The sequence below is a fragment of the Cervus elaphus genome, chromosome 33, assembly GCF_910594005.1.
Source record: "Cervus elaphus chromosome 33, mCerEla1.1, whole genome shotgun sequence".
In the NCBI taxonomy this organism is placed as follows: Eukaryota; Metazoa; Chordata; class Mammalia; order Artiodactyla; family Cervidae; genus Cervus; species Cervus elaphus.
This window is the reverse complement of record NC_057847.1, coordinates 24513339-24527090: the sequence shown is the minus strand read 5'-3', so window position 1 is coordinate 24527090 and position 13752 is coordinate 24513339.

The following is a 13752-nucleotide window of genomic DNA, read 5'->3' as shown; positions in this document are numbered from 1 at the left end:
CCCTGCCATCTGCACAGTTTTCAACAAACAGTAGATTAATTAGTTAATTAATGCTTCTTCTACTAACCTAAAACACATTGGTCCTTTTGATGAACCCTTCAGTTCTGATCTAAATACTGACCTTAGGCTTCAAGGCTTCCACTCATACCCACCACCCACATGCCTAATTTTGTCAACTCCTCCAACCAATTTAGACCGATTGTGAGTGTCCTCGTATTTCTGTAACCCTGTTGTTCTTCCCATCACCTCTGGTCCTACTCAATATTAAACCTGTTAACTAGTTTATCTCATAGATGTCCCCAAGTTCCAATATTCTGTTCATGGCTTTTTTTCTGGAAACAGTTATAAAGAATTAAAAGTAGATTTTGTAGCAGAGTAAGCTAGTTCAGAGAGAAATTCATTATTTTGCTCCTTGAGTTCCAGTCAAATAATATATCTCACCAGTTCATCCAAATAGGTGACTTGTAAAGACAGCAGCTATTTGGGTGCCAGGGTGGAGGAGCAGGGATGCTGGCTTTCCCCAGAGCCATGGTTTCTCTTCTAGCCACATAGGGGGACCCCTTCCCCAGGACCTCTGTCAAAAGCATAGGAGTTGAACCATCTTTTATAACATTAGTTCTATGAGAAAATATGCTCAAAGTTTTAAATAACTGACTTCTAGATTTACTTCTGGAATACAGTCTTCTCATTTAAGCTCTGTGTATAGAAATCAAGTGGAGTAGAATGGAAAGGGGCTGGACAGGACAGGACATAGTAGGAAATGACTCCAGTCTTTGCATCAGAAGTGACCTGTTCAGTTTCCTCAAGGAGCAGCAGTACAAGGAGTAGATTTATAAACTGTCACTATTTTTAGAGAGCTAATATTGGAAGCACACTGGTAAATTCTCAGTGCTTGAACACATCAGGCCTTTAATGAAACATTTCTGATACATAGAAGATTGAACTCAGGTCTCCTGCATTGCAGGCAGATTCTTTACTCTCTGAGCCACCAGGAAAGCCCACACTGAAGATTAATAGATACTATAAAAGGCAGTTCAAAAGTCCCTTGGGTGAAGGAGTAATTCCTGTCTATGGTTCCTTCAACTGGGAGCACTCCTGAAAGGAAGAGAGGAAATAAGTGATACTTATGTAAACAGAGCTAAGTTTTAAAGACAGACAAGCCCTGAGTGTCCCATCTGGAAGGGTCTCTTGAATGTTGGCCCAACTTGGCCTCTTCCACTGCCTCTTACTGCTCCTCTGGACCCTCTCTGGATGGTTTCTTCCAGTCATCTGGCCTCCGCCATACAGAAAAAAAAAAAAAAAACTATAGCTACATCATGGAGCTCCTACTACTCCCACAGGTATGGTTCTAGATGCCAGCTAGACCACCCCACTTGGATATTTTATAGCCACTTCATATTCCACTCCCATTTCAAACTATGTCACTCCCCCTTTCAAAAAAAAAAATTCCTACCACCAACTCTCTGAACTCCCTAGCTTAGTTCGTAGCATAACTGACATTTCTTTGCCATCTTTAATCCCTACTACTTCTGTTCATCCCATGTTCATTCTACCAGCACATTCTGATGACTCTGCTCCTACCAATCTCTTAAATCCCAAACGGCTGCCTTCTGAGGCACCTAGCCACGTAGCAGCAGCACCTGGCTTTTCCAGTTCCTGCAGAGGTCACTTCCCTCTGGGATATTAAAGAGAAGGTGGTTAACTTCACATTTGCCTCCGAGTCAGTCACCCTGCTGCTTGTTTCATCTACTGCCCAGCTCCGAACTTGGCTCTCATGCCTACCTGGGACCTAGGCTCACTTTCTGTTGGTCATTGCCTCAGTTTCCAGAACCTGTGCCTTTTGGGGACATGACACCTCCATGCTGACCTAGAGAGACCTGACCACCTCCTCATTTTCCCACCCTAGGCATACATCCCATCAACTATTCATCCCCCAAATCACCACTCCCACAAGCCAACATGTGTAATATACTTTTATCTGCAGATTTGAGAATCACAGAAGGCAGCAACACAGTTCAACATAGATCAACAAATAACTTAAAAGTGTACCAGTCACCACTTGTGTGAGGCTCATTCTTGCTTCAGAGAATTTTTAACCAACCCCTCAAAAGCCAACCAGCACCACTTCTTTGGGCCCCTCTCCCACTCTTTACACAGACCATGGCTGTGTCTCCCACTACTCTTCTAAGTTCCCATGTCGCCACAAAACTCCTCTCAGAGCCAGAAGAAAAGGAAAAATTCATGTGACTTTATTTTGTAGGATGCTTGAATTTGACTCTGAAGAGGCCTCCCCCAGTATAACATATTCCGCACATCAAGAAGCTTTCTAGCTGAGGAGTTCTCCCACAACCCTGGAGAGAGACAGTCCAGGTGATATGGCCATTTCTTCTTCAAGGTAAACCCTGTTTTCTCCTTGTAACATGTCTTTCTTCTCTATCCCTTCAGCCTTCACTTGAGTTCAGGCTGTCACGATTGTCATTACCTGGCTGGCCTCCCTCTCTTCCGTCTCACCCAGTCTCCTCCCTAGCCCACCTCCCACTCCGCCATCAGATTTATCTTTCAAAGTCCAACTGTGTCACTCCCTCTGATGTTCTTTAGTCACTAAGTCATGTCCAACTCTTTGCAGTCCTATGGACTGAAGCCCACAAGGCTCCTCTGTCTGTGGGATTTATCAGGCAACAGTACTGGAGTAGGTTACCATTTCCATCTCCAGGGGATCTTCCTGACCCAGGGATCAATCCCGTGTCTCCTGCATTGCAGGCAGATTCTTCACCACTGAGCCACCAGGGAAGTCCATGTCACTTATCCAAGCCTTTCACAATTTCCTACCACTTGCAGAAACATCTTAAGTGTGCAGTGCAGCCAAGACTGTGATTTGACTCTGGAAGCCCCTGACCCTACTCATAACTAAAGTCTTGGCCATTCCCTGAACAAGTCACGGCCATACCTCCTTGAATTTGCACCTGTCCTCAAAAACTCCAGCTCGAGCTCCAAAACAGCTCACACATCATCCTCCCTATAAAATCCTCCCAAGGTATGGAGCCTCATCAGGGTCATAAGTTCTATTTTCCCACAGAATTGTTACTTACCTCTACTGGCCCCAAGCAAATGGCATAGATCAACTTATTTCTATCTTATTTACAGTACACTTTACCCACAAGAGACAGACTCTGTCTTTTCCCCTTTGAGCCTCAGTGTCTTGCACTGTGATTGTCACAGATTGTCTATTGAACAGAAGATTAATTTGTGAATGGATGCCTATTACGGAGGAGTCTAAAGTCAGCAAGGAGAATTATGAGTGGCCAATGTAAGTCTCTTCATCAGACTCCATGCACTTGAAGGATGAAGACAAGAAGGCTTGTCTTGATACCTCTTATACCCATTCCCAAATGGAAGATGAACTGGACTCAGAATCCAAAGACTAAAGAGGAGGGGTCATCCAGGAGTACCCTGAACAAGATTCACTAAAATTAATAGAATATGGATGAGGAATTTACTTCTGTGCCTTGTCTATGGCAGCACATTTTCCTTTTTTTGGACATGCCACACAGCTTGCAGGATAGCTTAGTTTCACAATCAGGGATCAAACCCAGGCCCTTGGCAGTAAGAGCACAGAGTCCTAACTGCTGGACCACCAGGGAATTCCCAGTGGTGTCTTTATTCCTGAAAGCAGTGACTAAACATGTTTGATCAGTGCTAAAAAACTAAAAGAGAACAGCAGGACCTATTTTTCTTAAAAATATTCACAGACAATGGCTCTGAATGACCATCACACCTTTCCTATCACCATCAAAGGCAGGCTTGGTGCTTTCAGGTGCAGCTTCAGGGTGCCTGTAAGAACATACACAGATCACAAGCAGGTAGACAGAGACAGAAAGCATTTATTTTTAACTCTGATTTAGGAAGGGTTCTGTGGACACTGGGACAGTCAGAAGGCAGGAAGCGAATTCAGGGAACACACAAGTTGGAGACGACAGATCAGCTGAGGGGATGCTGGTGAGGAGCAGTGGCTACTAGTTTAGTAGTTTGAAGCTGTCCCAAATCACCAAATTCTCCTCTCTCTAGCATTTTCTGGGTTTGTCAAATCTCCAACAGTGAGAACACTACATTACAAAGCATAAGAGATCTATGATGCACCCAGTATGAGGATGACACTAGGAATTTACAGTCCAAATGGCTGCCCCACAACAAACTGCACATTTAAATGGAGCACCTAAGTCATATCTGGCTAACAAAAGAGCCACCATCTGTGCACTTTTAGCAAAAAGAAGCTTGCCACAGAATGCTGATGTAGACTGATGCCTCATCATGAGGCTTTCACAGCAAGTGGAGTTGAAGCCTGGTGTCATCAACTCTAATAGGAATTTCCAGATCTGAGATTATTCCACAATGTTCCAAAGCCAGGTAGAAGAGAGTGGGTGGCACCAGGCTTTGAATCTCACGTAGAGGCTGCCAGCCAGGGCTTGCCTGCCAATGGTACCACACTGGACAATAATCCTGTTGGCCAGGTCTCTCAATCTACCTCCAAATCAGACATTAAAATGCTCTGATGATGACAGTACACTCCATCTGGGTTCATTACAGAAATTGCAACAAAGTTTGTTACTTATATATAAACTATAGTAATATTTAAGTCAGCTACCAAACATTTATTATTTGCTTTATGCTAGAAATTGTGATAAATTCTTTTCTATGTTCAAACTCAATTCTCAGATCAATGCTAGGCCATGGCTCCTATTTTATTACGATCCCCATTTTACAGAATGAAAAACTAAAGCTTGACAGGATTCATCATGGCCACTTACCCAAGATCACACAGTGAGTGAGTGGGAGAGGAAGGATTTGTACTCCAGAGCTCACAGACTTAGCCTCCATGATATTGGAGACAGAATCTGGAATCTGAAATGTTTATACAACTTTATCTTTATACAACTTCAGCCTCAACCAATACGCACATGTATGCACAGGGTGAGGCCCTGCCCACAGGAACCGTGCACTACTGGTTCCCTTAGTTACACTAAGCAGCAGCAAGTTGGTTTGGAGGTCAGCAATGTTCCTCCACCATGTGAGCTTAACTGAAACAAAATCATCTCTGGCTTACTGTGTTCTGGCCCCACATTAGAAGCACAGTTACTCACTAAGGGAAACATCATCCACGTGTTTCTGATTCATTTACACCCAACTTATCCCGGTCTTGGTCTGAATGCACTGTCAACCAAATGACTTACAGAAAGCTTTCCAAGAGCCTTTTAACTTGGTCTTTCTTCAAGTTATGCCAAGAGTAAATGGAACTAGACCATCTTAAAATGTTAAACTTAGAAAGCAAGGTGTCCAAGGAAGCCAGAAATACAGCCAAGACGACATTCTCATCTCTGTAAGGGACACTTCCAAAACTGCAAGTGTAAGAGTTCTCCAATAAATGTAACCAACAAATGAGCCCTTACTATAATTTAAAACCAGAAAAGAAAAAAAAAAAAAAACTTGTCTAAAATGCTTGATTTATAGCTCAGGTTAGAGCTTTTTTTATTCTCTAAGCAAATATCCTGACTACTTCACCACATAGAGGAGCAACAAATGATTGATGGTTATATTAGGATTTTCACCTTCAAATCCAAAGTATTTTGAATATATATCCCATATATTGAGAGAGACAAGGGAGAGGGGTGTGACTATCATGGGAGGATAGAACTAGAACACAAAGAGTTTGTGATACCTGTCACTTTCTCACCACAGAGCTTCGAAACATCCCCAATCGTGGCAGGAACACAATCCAGTACTCAATTTTTTTATTTGCTGTATTCATGTTTGTCTGAAACTTTCTACTCAGGACATGAGCCCATTCAGGTTAACTGAAGATGCTGAGTAGCCTGAGAAAACCATCATGATCTGAGAAGACTAAAGCAACTTAAAACCTGTAGGCTTTATGGCTGCAGAAATCTTGTTAGGTTCTCTCTGTGGATAACTTGTTAGGTTCTCTCTCTGTGAAGTTAAAATGTCCCTAACATGTTCTTCTGTGCAGAAAAATACAACTCTTTGTTTTTCCAATATTTGGAGCAAGGGGCTCTCCAGAGATGAAGGCCTCCTGAGAGGGTTAGATTTTCTTTACTTAGGTGGTGATTATGGCTGGGGGAAGGACCACTCAGGGGTCATGATAGTCTTCCAAGCACATAATGTGCCATTAACACTGTGCTAGCCATGGAGGGGGAGAAAGCATAAGTACCATTAAGGAAGATAAAGCATTGCTGATTTGCATGTTTGAGTTTTTCCCCCCAAATTTTGAAAGACATGAAGTTATAGCCCATTAAAATTTCTTAATGAAAAAAAAAAAAAAGACCCAAACCGCTTCTTATTGCAAGCATATCTGAAAAAGAACTCACCCACCACATTCATCTTTCTTCTAAACTGGCTGAATATTTTAAATGGTCCCCAGCTGACCTACTAACCTTACTGTCTGGCCTTACTTCCCTTTACAATCACTATATAAGGAAAGTAGACTGATGCTAAATCCAAAGAATCAGTGGCCCTCTGAACAGCAAAATAAAAACAGAGGAGAAAGTAAAGATCAATGCTTTACTCCATACTCCAAACAAGATTCCCTGGATATCCTTTTCTTTCAGATTCCTGGGGTTTTAAAATACTATTTCCCTCTCAAAGAATTGTTTTTAAATGTTAGGGAAAACTTCAAATTTCTAAATGGAAAATCCAATATCATGTAGCAAGCCCTTTGGGAATATTCCTATAATGATCATTAAGAGAGAATACATACCTTGTAACCAGATGGATCTGTGACTAAGGGCAAGTTAATTTCTGCCTCTTGCACTAGTTTTCTCTTGCTACGTAACAAACTATCACAAACCTGGCTGTTTAGAACAACACATGGTTATCAGTTCAGTTTTTGAGCAAGAATCGAGCGGCCAGCCAGAGTAAGAGTCTCACCTGAAGGTGCAGTTAGGAAAGTCTTTGCTTCCAAGCTCCTTACATGGTTATTGGCAGACTTTCTTGTTCTTCAAGAACTGTTAGATTAAGAGTCTCAGTTCCTAAGTAGCTGTTAGCAACTTAAAACCTACAGGCTTTGTGGTTACAGGGATCCTTTTGAGAGTCAAAAGGATGGCAATAAAGTCTCTAAAATGTCCTTCTGAGTGGAAAAATAATTGTATGTCTTGACACATGGATCTCCCCAACATGGCAACTTGCTTCATCAAAGCCAGCAAGGGGGAGAAGCTGCTAGCAAGATAGCAATCATTATCTTATGCAGCATAATAACATCCCATCAGAAGTAAGATCCCATCACCTTTGCCATATTCTGCTGGTTAAAGCATGTCTCCGGGCCATCCCACACTCAAGGAGAGGCATAACACTGGGCACAAATAACCAGAAGGCACAGATCACTGGGGTCTGTCACAGAATCTGTACACCATTTCGTTGTATTTCAGTTTTCTCATGTGTCAATTTTCTCACCTTGCCATATTGTTTATTTGTGTTTATTTACATAAAGAGCTTCAAAGAGTGCCTGACACATAATAAGGGCTTAATAAATGTTAGATACTGTTTTCAGTGGGTTGTTTTTATTTTTATTTTTTTTTTACTATTTTATTATTATGTGCTGTTAGTTACACTCTTCTTGCTTCCTATCAATTCTGTGCACACATCAGAGTAAAGAAGGTAGGCAGTATACTAAGGTATGGGAATCTAAGCTGCCTAGTATAAGTACCACCCAAACCAGAATCCAGCTGTCTTCACCACATGCCACTATCAATCTAACAACCTTGGAATGTCAATTTAAATGGGAAAAAAAGAGGCTTTCTTGTTAAGTCAGGAGAGATCACTAATGTCTCAAGACCTAAACCTGATCCTCTATCTGTCTGTCAAAAGTCAACCTATGTAGTGGGTCCAACCTTTAGGAAACATCACCAACCTTCTATTTCCCAACATTATTCTAATCATAAATTTACTGAAAATAACTAGAATTATAGGACCTATGGGTCCCAGTACTCTTTTCATCAACAGTGCATTTAGATCTGGTATTGCTCTAGCCTCTGCATGGGAAAGAGAAGGGTGAGTTTTGTGCCAGTGTGCCTCATTTTAAGAAAATCCACAGGACAGGAATTCAAACTTTAAGAAACCAAGTGTATTTACAAACAAAATAAACACATTTATTTTCATTAGCAAAAGGATTCACCTCTAACCATTTACATGTTTCGAGATTAGATGGATGACTTGAAGAAAAGAAGCCAAAAGTTAAAGAGTTAGGGGCTCATTCAAGTTATGATTGTATGTAGTACTTTCATTGATTGCTATGGTAAATTTGTCCCGCTTCACTTTTTTTCTGATTTTTAATCTTCTTAAAAGATAATTGACCATTTAAAGCAAAAATAACAATGTGTCATGGGGTTTAAACTATATAGAGAATTAAAATATATGACAAAAATACCACAAAGGACAGGAAAGGGGAAATGAAGTATGCTGTTGTAGAAAACTTTCATGTGAAGTGGTATATGAAAACATGTTACATGAACTGTTATATGAAAACAGATTGTGATAAGTTAAAGACGTAAATTATAAACTCTAGAATGACCGCCACAAAAATAAATTAAAAGATACAGCTAATAAGTCAACTAAAACATGACAAAACATGGTGATTAAACAAAACAGTAAAAAGTACTCAATCCAAAAGAAAGGCAGGAAAAGAGAAAAAAGAAAAAATGACAAAAACATCAGAAAACAAAGACCAAGATGGTAGCTTTGAGCACAACCACATCAATAATTATGTTAAACATAAATGATCCATAAATATTCCAATCAAAAAGCTGAGTTCGTCAGATCGGATAAAATGTAGGACCCAATTCTTTGCTGTCTGAAGAAACTTATTTTAAATATAAAGACAGGTAAGTAAAAAGCATAAAAAATGGAAAGCAAGAAATACTAATACCAATATTAACCAAGCAAATATTAATCAAATGAGGAATTAATATCAGACACAATAGACAAGGAATATTTGCAGAAAGAGAGGGACATTTGCAATGTCCTTATAATAATGATAGGGTCAAATACAAATTAGATAATAATCTCAAATGTATATTTATCTAATAACAGAGGATTAAAGTACATGAAGTAAAAAATATTGAAATGGAAGAGAAAAATAGACAAATCCACACTGACAGTGCACAGTCAGTACTCAGCACATGATGTACCTATTATTATCATTACTGACATCATCATTCCATCACTAACATTCTGAACCATAAGATTCAAGACAGGAATGCCTATTACACCGCTATTATTTAACAGTATTTTGAAATTCTATCCAAAATGTTATGGGAAAAAACAAATATAAGATGTCTTAACTATCAGAATGGAGGAGATAAAATTACCATCATTTCTAGCTGAAGTGGTTATATGCTTAGAAACCAAAAAACAAAACAAAAATCTAAGAGGTGTTAGAATAGTAGGATTCAATGAGGGAGATCACTTGAAATCAGTAATTACATTTCAATGACTTCCATGTATACTATCAACAACCCGTTATAAAGTATAAATGAAAAGGAAATTCCACTCATAAAAAACAATAAAAGATGCTAAATTCCCAGGGAAAAAAACATTAAAGCCTTCTATGGTAAATATAAAAATATTTAGTGAGAACTGCTTTAAGAGTTGGGCAGTCATTAGAATAGTTAAACTTTAAGTCTCCCTACACACCTGGTTTAAATTGGCACCCTGAATCCTTACAAAACCATGGAGTCTTAGAACTCCCTCATCTCCCTGCAGGAAGTTTCTCCAGAATGCTCTCCTAGAATCTGAAGAGAGATGCAAAATTCATTCATTAGTGCATCCAGCACCCAGAAAAGTTCCTGACACATAGTAAGCACTGAAATAATATTGGATGGATGGATGGATCAAAGTCAAAGTTGCTCAGTTGTGTCCGACTCTTCATGACCCCATGGACTATGCAGTCCATGGAATTCTCTAGGCCAGAATACTGGAGTGGGTAGCCTTTCCCTTCTCTGGGGGGAATCTTCCCAACCCAGGGATCGAACCCAGGTCTCCCACATTGCAGGCGGATTCTTTACCAACTGAGCCACCGGGGAAGCCCAAGAATACTGAAGCAGGTAGTCTATCCCCTCTCCAGCAGATCTTCCTGATCTAGGAATTGAACTGGGGCCTCCTGCATTGCAGGTGGATTCTTTACAAACTGAGCTATCAGGGAAGGCCCAGACGGATGGATGGATGGATGAAATAAATGAATCACTCATATATAAGCAACTTCACAAACTCTCTTAGAACCACCCTGGCAACAGTGGATCTCTGACCCAAAAAAAGTTCCTCAGAATTGACTCATTCCATCTTGTACTTGATTCAAGGGCACTTCTAGGATTATTCCAGGTCCCTTTTAACAAGAGATAAACAGAAATTAGGAGAGCTTTTATTTTCTTGTAGTACGGAGATGCATGTATTATATTGAAGTCTCATCTTCTGAGACTCTGAAATGTCCTACACTTTATCAGGAGATTCACAGATTTTCATCGCCATGACCGGTCTTTAAGGTTTCACAGTTTTCCAAGGTCAACTAGGGATATTTTGTATTTTAGCATAAAAAATAACCTGAATATAAGAGTTATGCTCCTGAACTGCTCCTGAAAGATCTTGAAACTATCCCATGGGGTTGGTGCATGCTGCAACAACTTTTACTAGTTATTTAACCATATATTTATTGAGGATTAATTTTGTTACTAGATGCTAGGAATACAGAAGGAAATGCCCCTACTTTCTTGGGGCTTCCATTCAGTGTGGAAAAATAATCAACAAACGCATATGCATCAAATACCTACAGATAGTGAGTGATGTGTACTATGCAGACACTATTAGGGTCATGAAATCTATTAATTTAGTTTATCAACATGTTTTCTTCCCTGACTGATCCTCAAGTTTGTGCCCATAACTAGTACTTTTTTCCCTCTATTGCCTTTGTTTTCTAATTTCTGGGCAAGTTACTAAAAAATTGTATGAAGGGACCCCATACTTGCAGCCAACTCAGACTATCATTTTCCTTCTTTGTGGGTGTCATTCAAAACTTCTAGAGGCATTCTGGAGCAGCTGCCTTTTCTATTTCAGTAAGAATGTGTAGGCAGTCTCTTGATATATGGCAGTACATGGGCTTTAAAATTAGGAAACCAGGGGAGAAAGTTTCCAGCTCACCTGGTACATTTCTCTTCACTTCATCACAGAGCTGTGAGGGTTGGTCAACTGAATCACTCAGAACCAGCAAACTGTTTTAACCTTGGAGAACACTCTACCAAGATTTCACACAACAACCTTTGACTAACATTTCCCTGGGATGTCAGATCTTTCTATTATCACTGGATAGCAATATTGATTCTAAAAGGAATGACTCCTAATAAAGTTTTCTTCTAAATCATACCAGAAGATGTTATCTTATTTAACCAAATGGTGTTGATTAAAAGGCTGAAATGAAAGGTAAGTGGGCTGCTTTGTTTACTGGTGGAAGCAATTATTTCTTCAGCCCTAGTCTTCCATCTCCATAAATTAATGCTCTTTTCCCTGTGCTTCATTGATGGGTGATGAATTATGCAAATATTTTTCCTGCAAGAATTAGATGAAATAGTCTCACCAATTCTTACAGCAAGACATTATAAATAATGGCAAACTATAATTCGATTAAAAATATTGTCCTCATCTATGGCCATACCACGCTGAATGTGCCAATCTCATTTATTAATAAAATATTGTCCTCAATTTAGGTCACCTAAGTTCAAATGTTTTAACCTTTGAATCAACTCTATGAATCAAATTATATTTGTACATACATGATTTTCTACAGAAATGAGCCATTTTGGCCTTTGCTTTATTAAGAGAGTGATTTTTGGCCAGTTCAGAATTATATCATTTCAATTCAACAGTCATCTTCTTTTCTGCTACTAGTTCTACTGCTTGAAGATAATCATTTCATCCTGATGTCATAATGAAAATAAAAATAAATTTGATTCATTAATTCATATAGTCTGCCTATTTCACAATAAGGGTGTAGGTGCATTAACAGTTTAAAAGTCAGATAATGAAGCTATTTTTTAAAAACTAGATGAAAACCAAATAACTCAAAATAGTTCACAATTAAACCAAAAACTTGCTCATGCCCTTTTTCTCACAAATGAGGTATTTAAAACTGCAAATTGGCTGAGACTCTAATTGATCCAAAAGCATTTCTGATTAGCAGTCTTAATAATGCGCTAGCATCAGTTCGTCCCAATTCCCAGGATTTGCACGTGTCAGCATGACTCAAGAGAAAGACCTTAACCATGGTCTCAACAACCTGATGCAAGCATACATGGTAAACAGTGCCTCTGGCCCCTAGGCCACCCCATCTCACTTGACCCCGCTGTACCAGATGCGGAAAGCCACTGGGTTGCGCTCCGCAGTGAGGGAATGAAGTGCTTCGATCGCTTGAGATTATTAGCTGGAGTGGAATGAGCCTCCTCCTTATTATGCAGATTAGTGGAGCTCCTCGTCCTAGCATATTGTGCAGATGCGGGCCAGCAGCTGCTCCTACAGATGGCAAGTACACAACTCCATTAGGATGGATCTATTGTCTGCGCCCGGCTTGCAGAGAGGCGGACTCAGCAATGAGGAACTGTTACAGGGCGAGATGTAAAGGCGCACACACACACACACACACACACACTTAAAATCTGTACCCAAGAGACTCTTTACACAGCAGGGCCGAAAGCACTCAAATTAGAAATCCTCCCTAAATAAGGATTTTCGTATGTCACAATTAAGTTTGTGTATTTTTTAAAGCAGATTAACCATTAAAATTGAGTAGCACAATTTGAATTTTGCAGTGCCACACTATTAAATATTCGGATTAAAAACAAATCCCAAGCGATTCATTCAGAAGTTTACACAACATTCAGTTCTTCTGGGAACTTTTGTTGTGCCAGTTCCCTTTCAAAGAACCTTTAAAAAAAAAAAGGTTTATTTTCCATATCAAAATGTGCTAGAGAACTGAGTTTCCCCTATTAAAATGTTTGTTTTAGGATAGCTTGTCCTTTCGGAGTTATCATTTATTTGAAAGAGCATCAAAGCAGTTAATTCAAGTTAATCTGGAGTCTAAAGTATGTATATGTGAATCCTTTTTGAATAAATATTTTAATCATTAGTAACTAAATAACATGGTCTGCTGCATAATTTTGAATGTAGTGTAAAATAATTTGATTATTAATTGAAGCTATTAAGCTGAGTAAAGAGTTGGTTTTTGCTCCTGATTTTGTTTTTAGCTAATGTTTGCCTAGATCTTCCTCTAAAATTTAATCTAAAAAACTAGAACTTTCTGAAGAGTAGGAGGGAACTGCCACAATGTTGAGTGTAATTTTAAGTGTTTTATCAAAATAAATGTACTCCAATAAGTGCAGTCTTCAAAAGCTAAAAAAAAATCAAGTTTAAAGGTAAATGAACAATGGAAAGAAAAGTGGCAAAATTATGCAGTTTAATAAATGTGGACAGCCAACTAAAACAATGTAAATTTATATCCAGAAAACACCTGTTAAAGAGTTAAAACTGCAAGGAGGAGGGAAAAAATGTAAATAGATTGTTCCAGAACCATGTTTACCAAACTTTGTCTCCCATACAAAGAGATGGATCACAACCCAGTACACACACAGGCACCTATGTACGACAAGTTTTACAAAACTTACCCTCACTTCACATGATATATTCTGAGGTTTCTTATTTCATTCAATT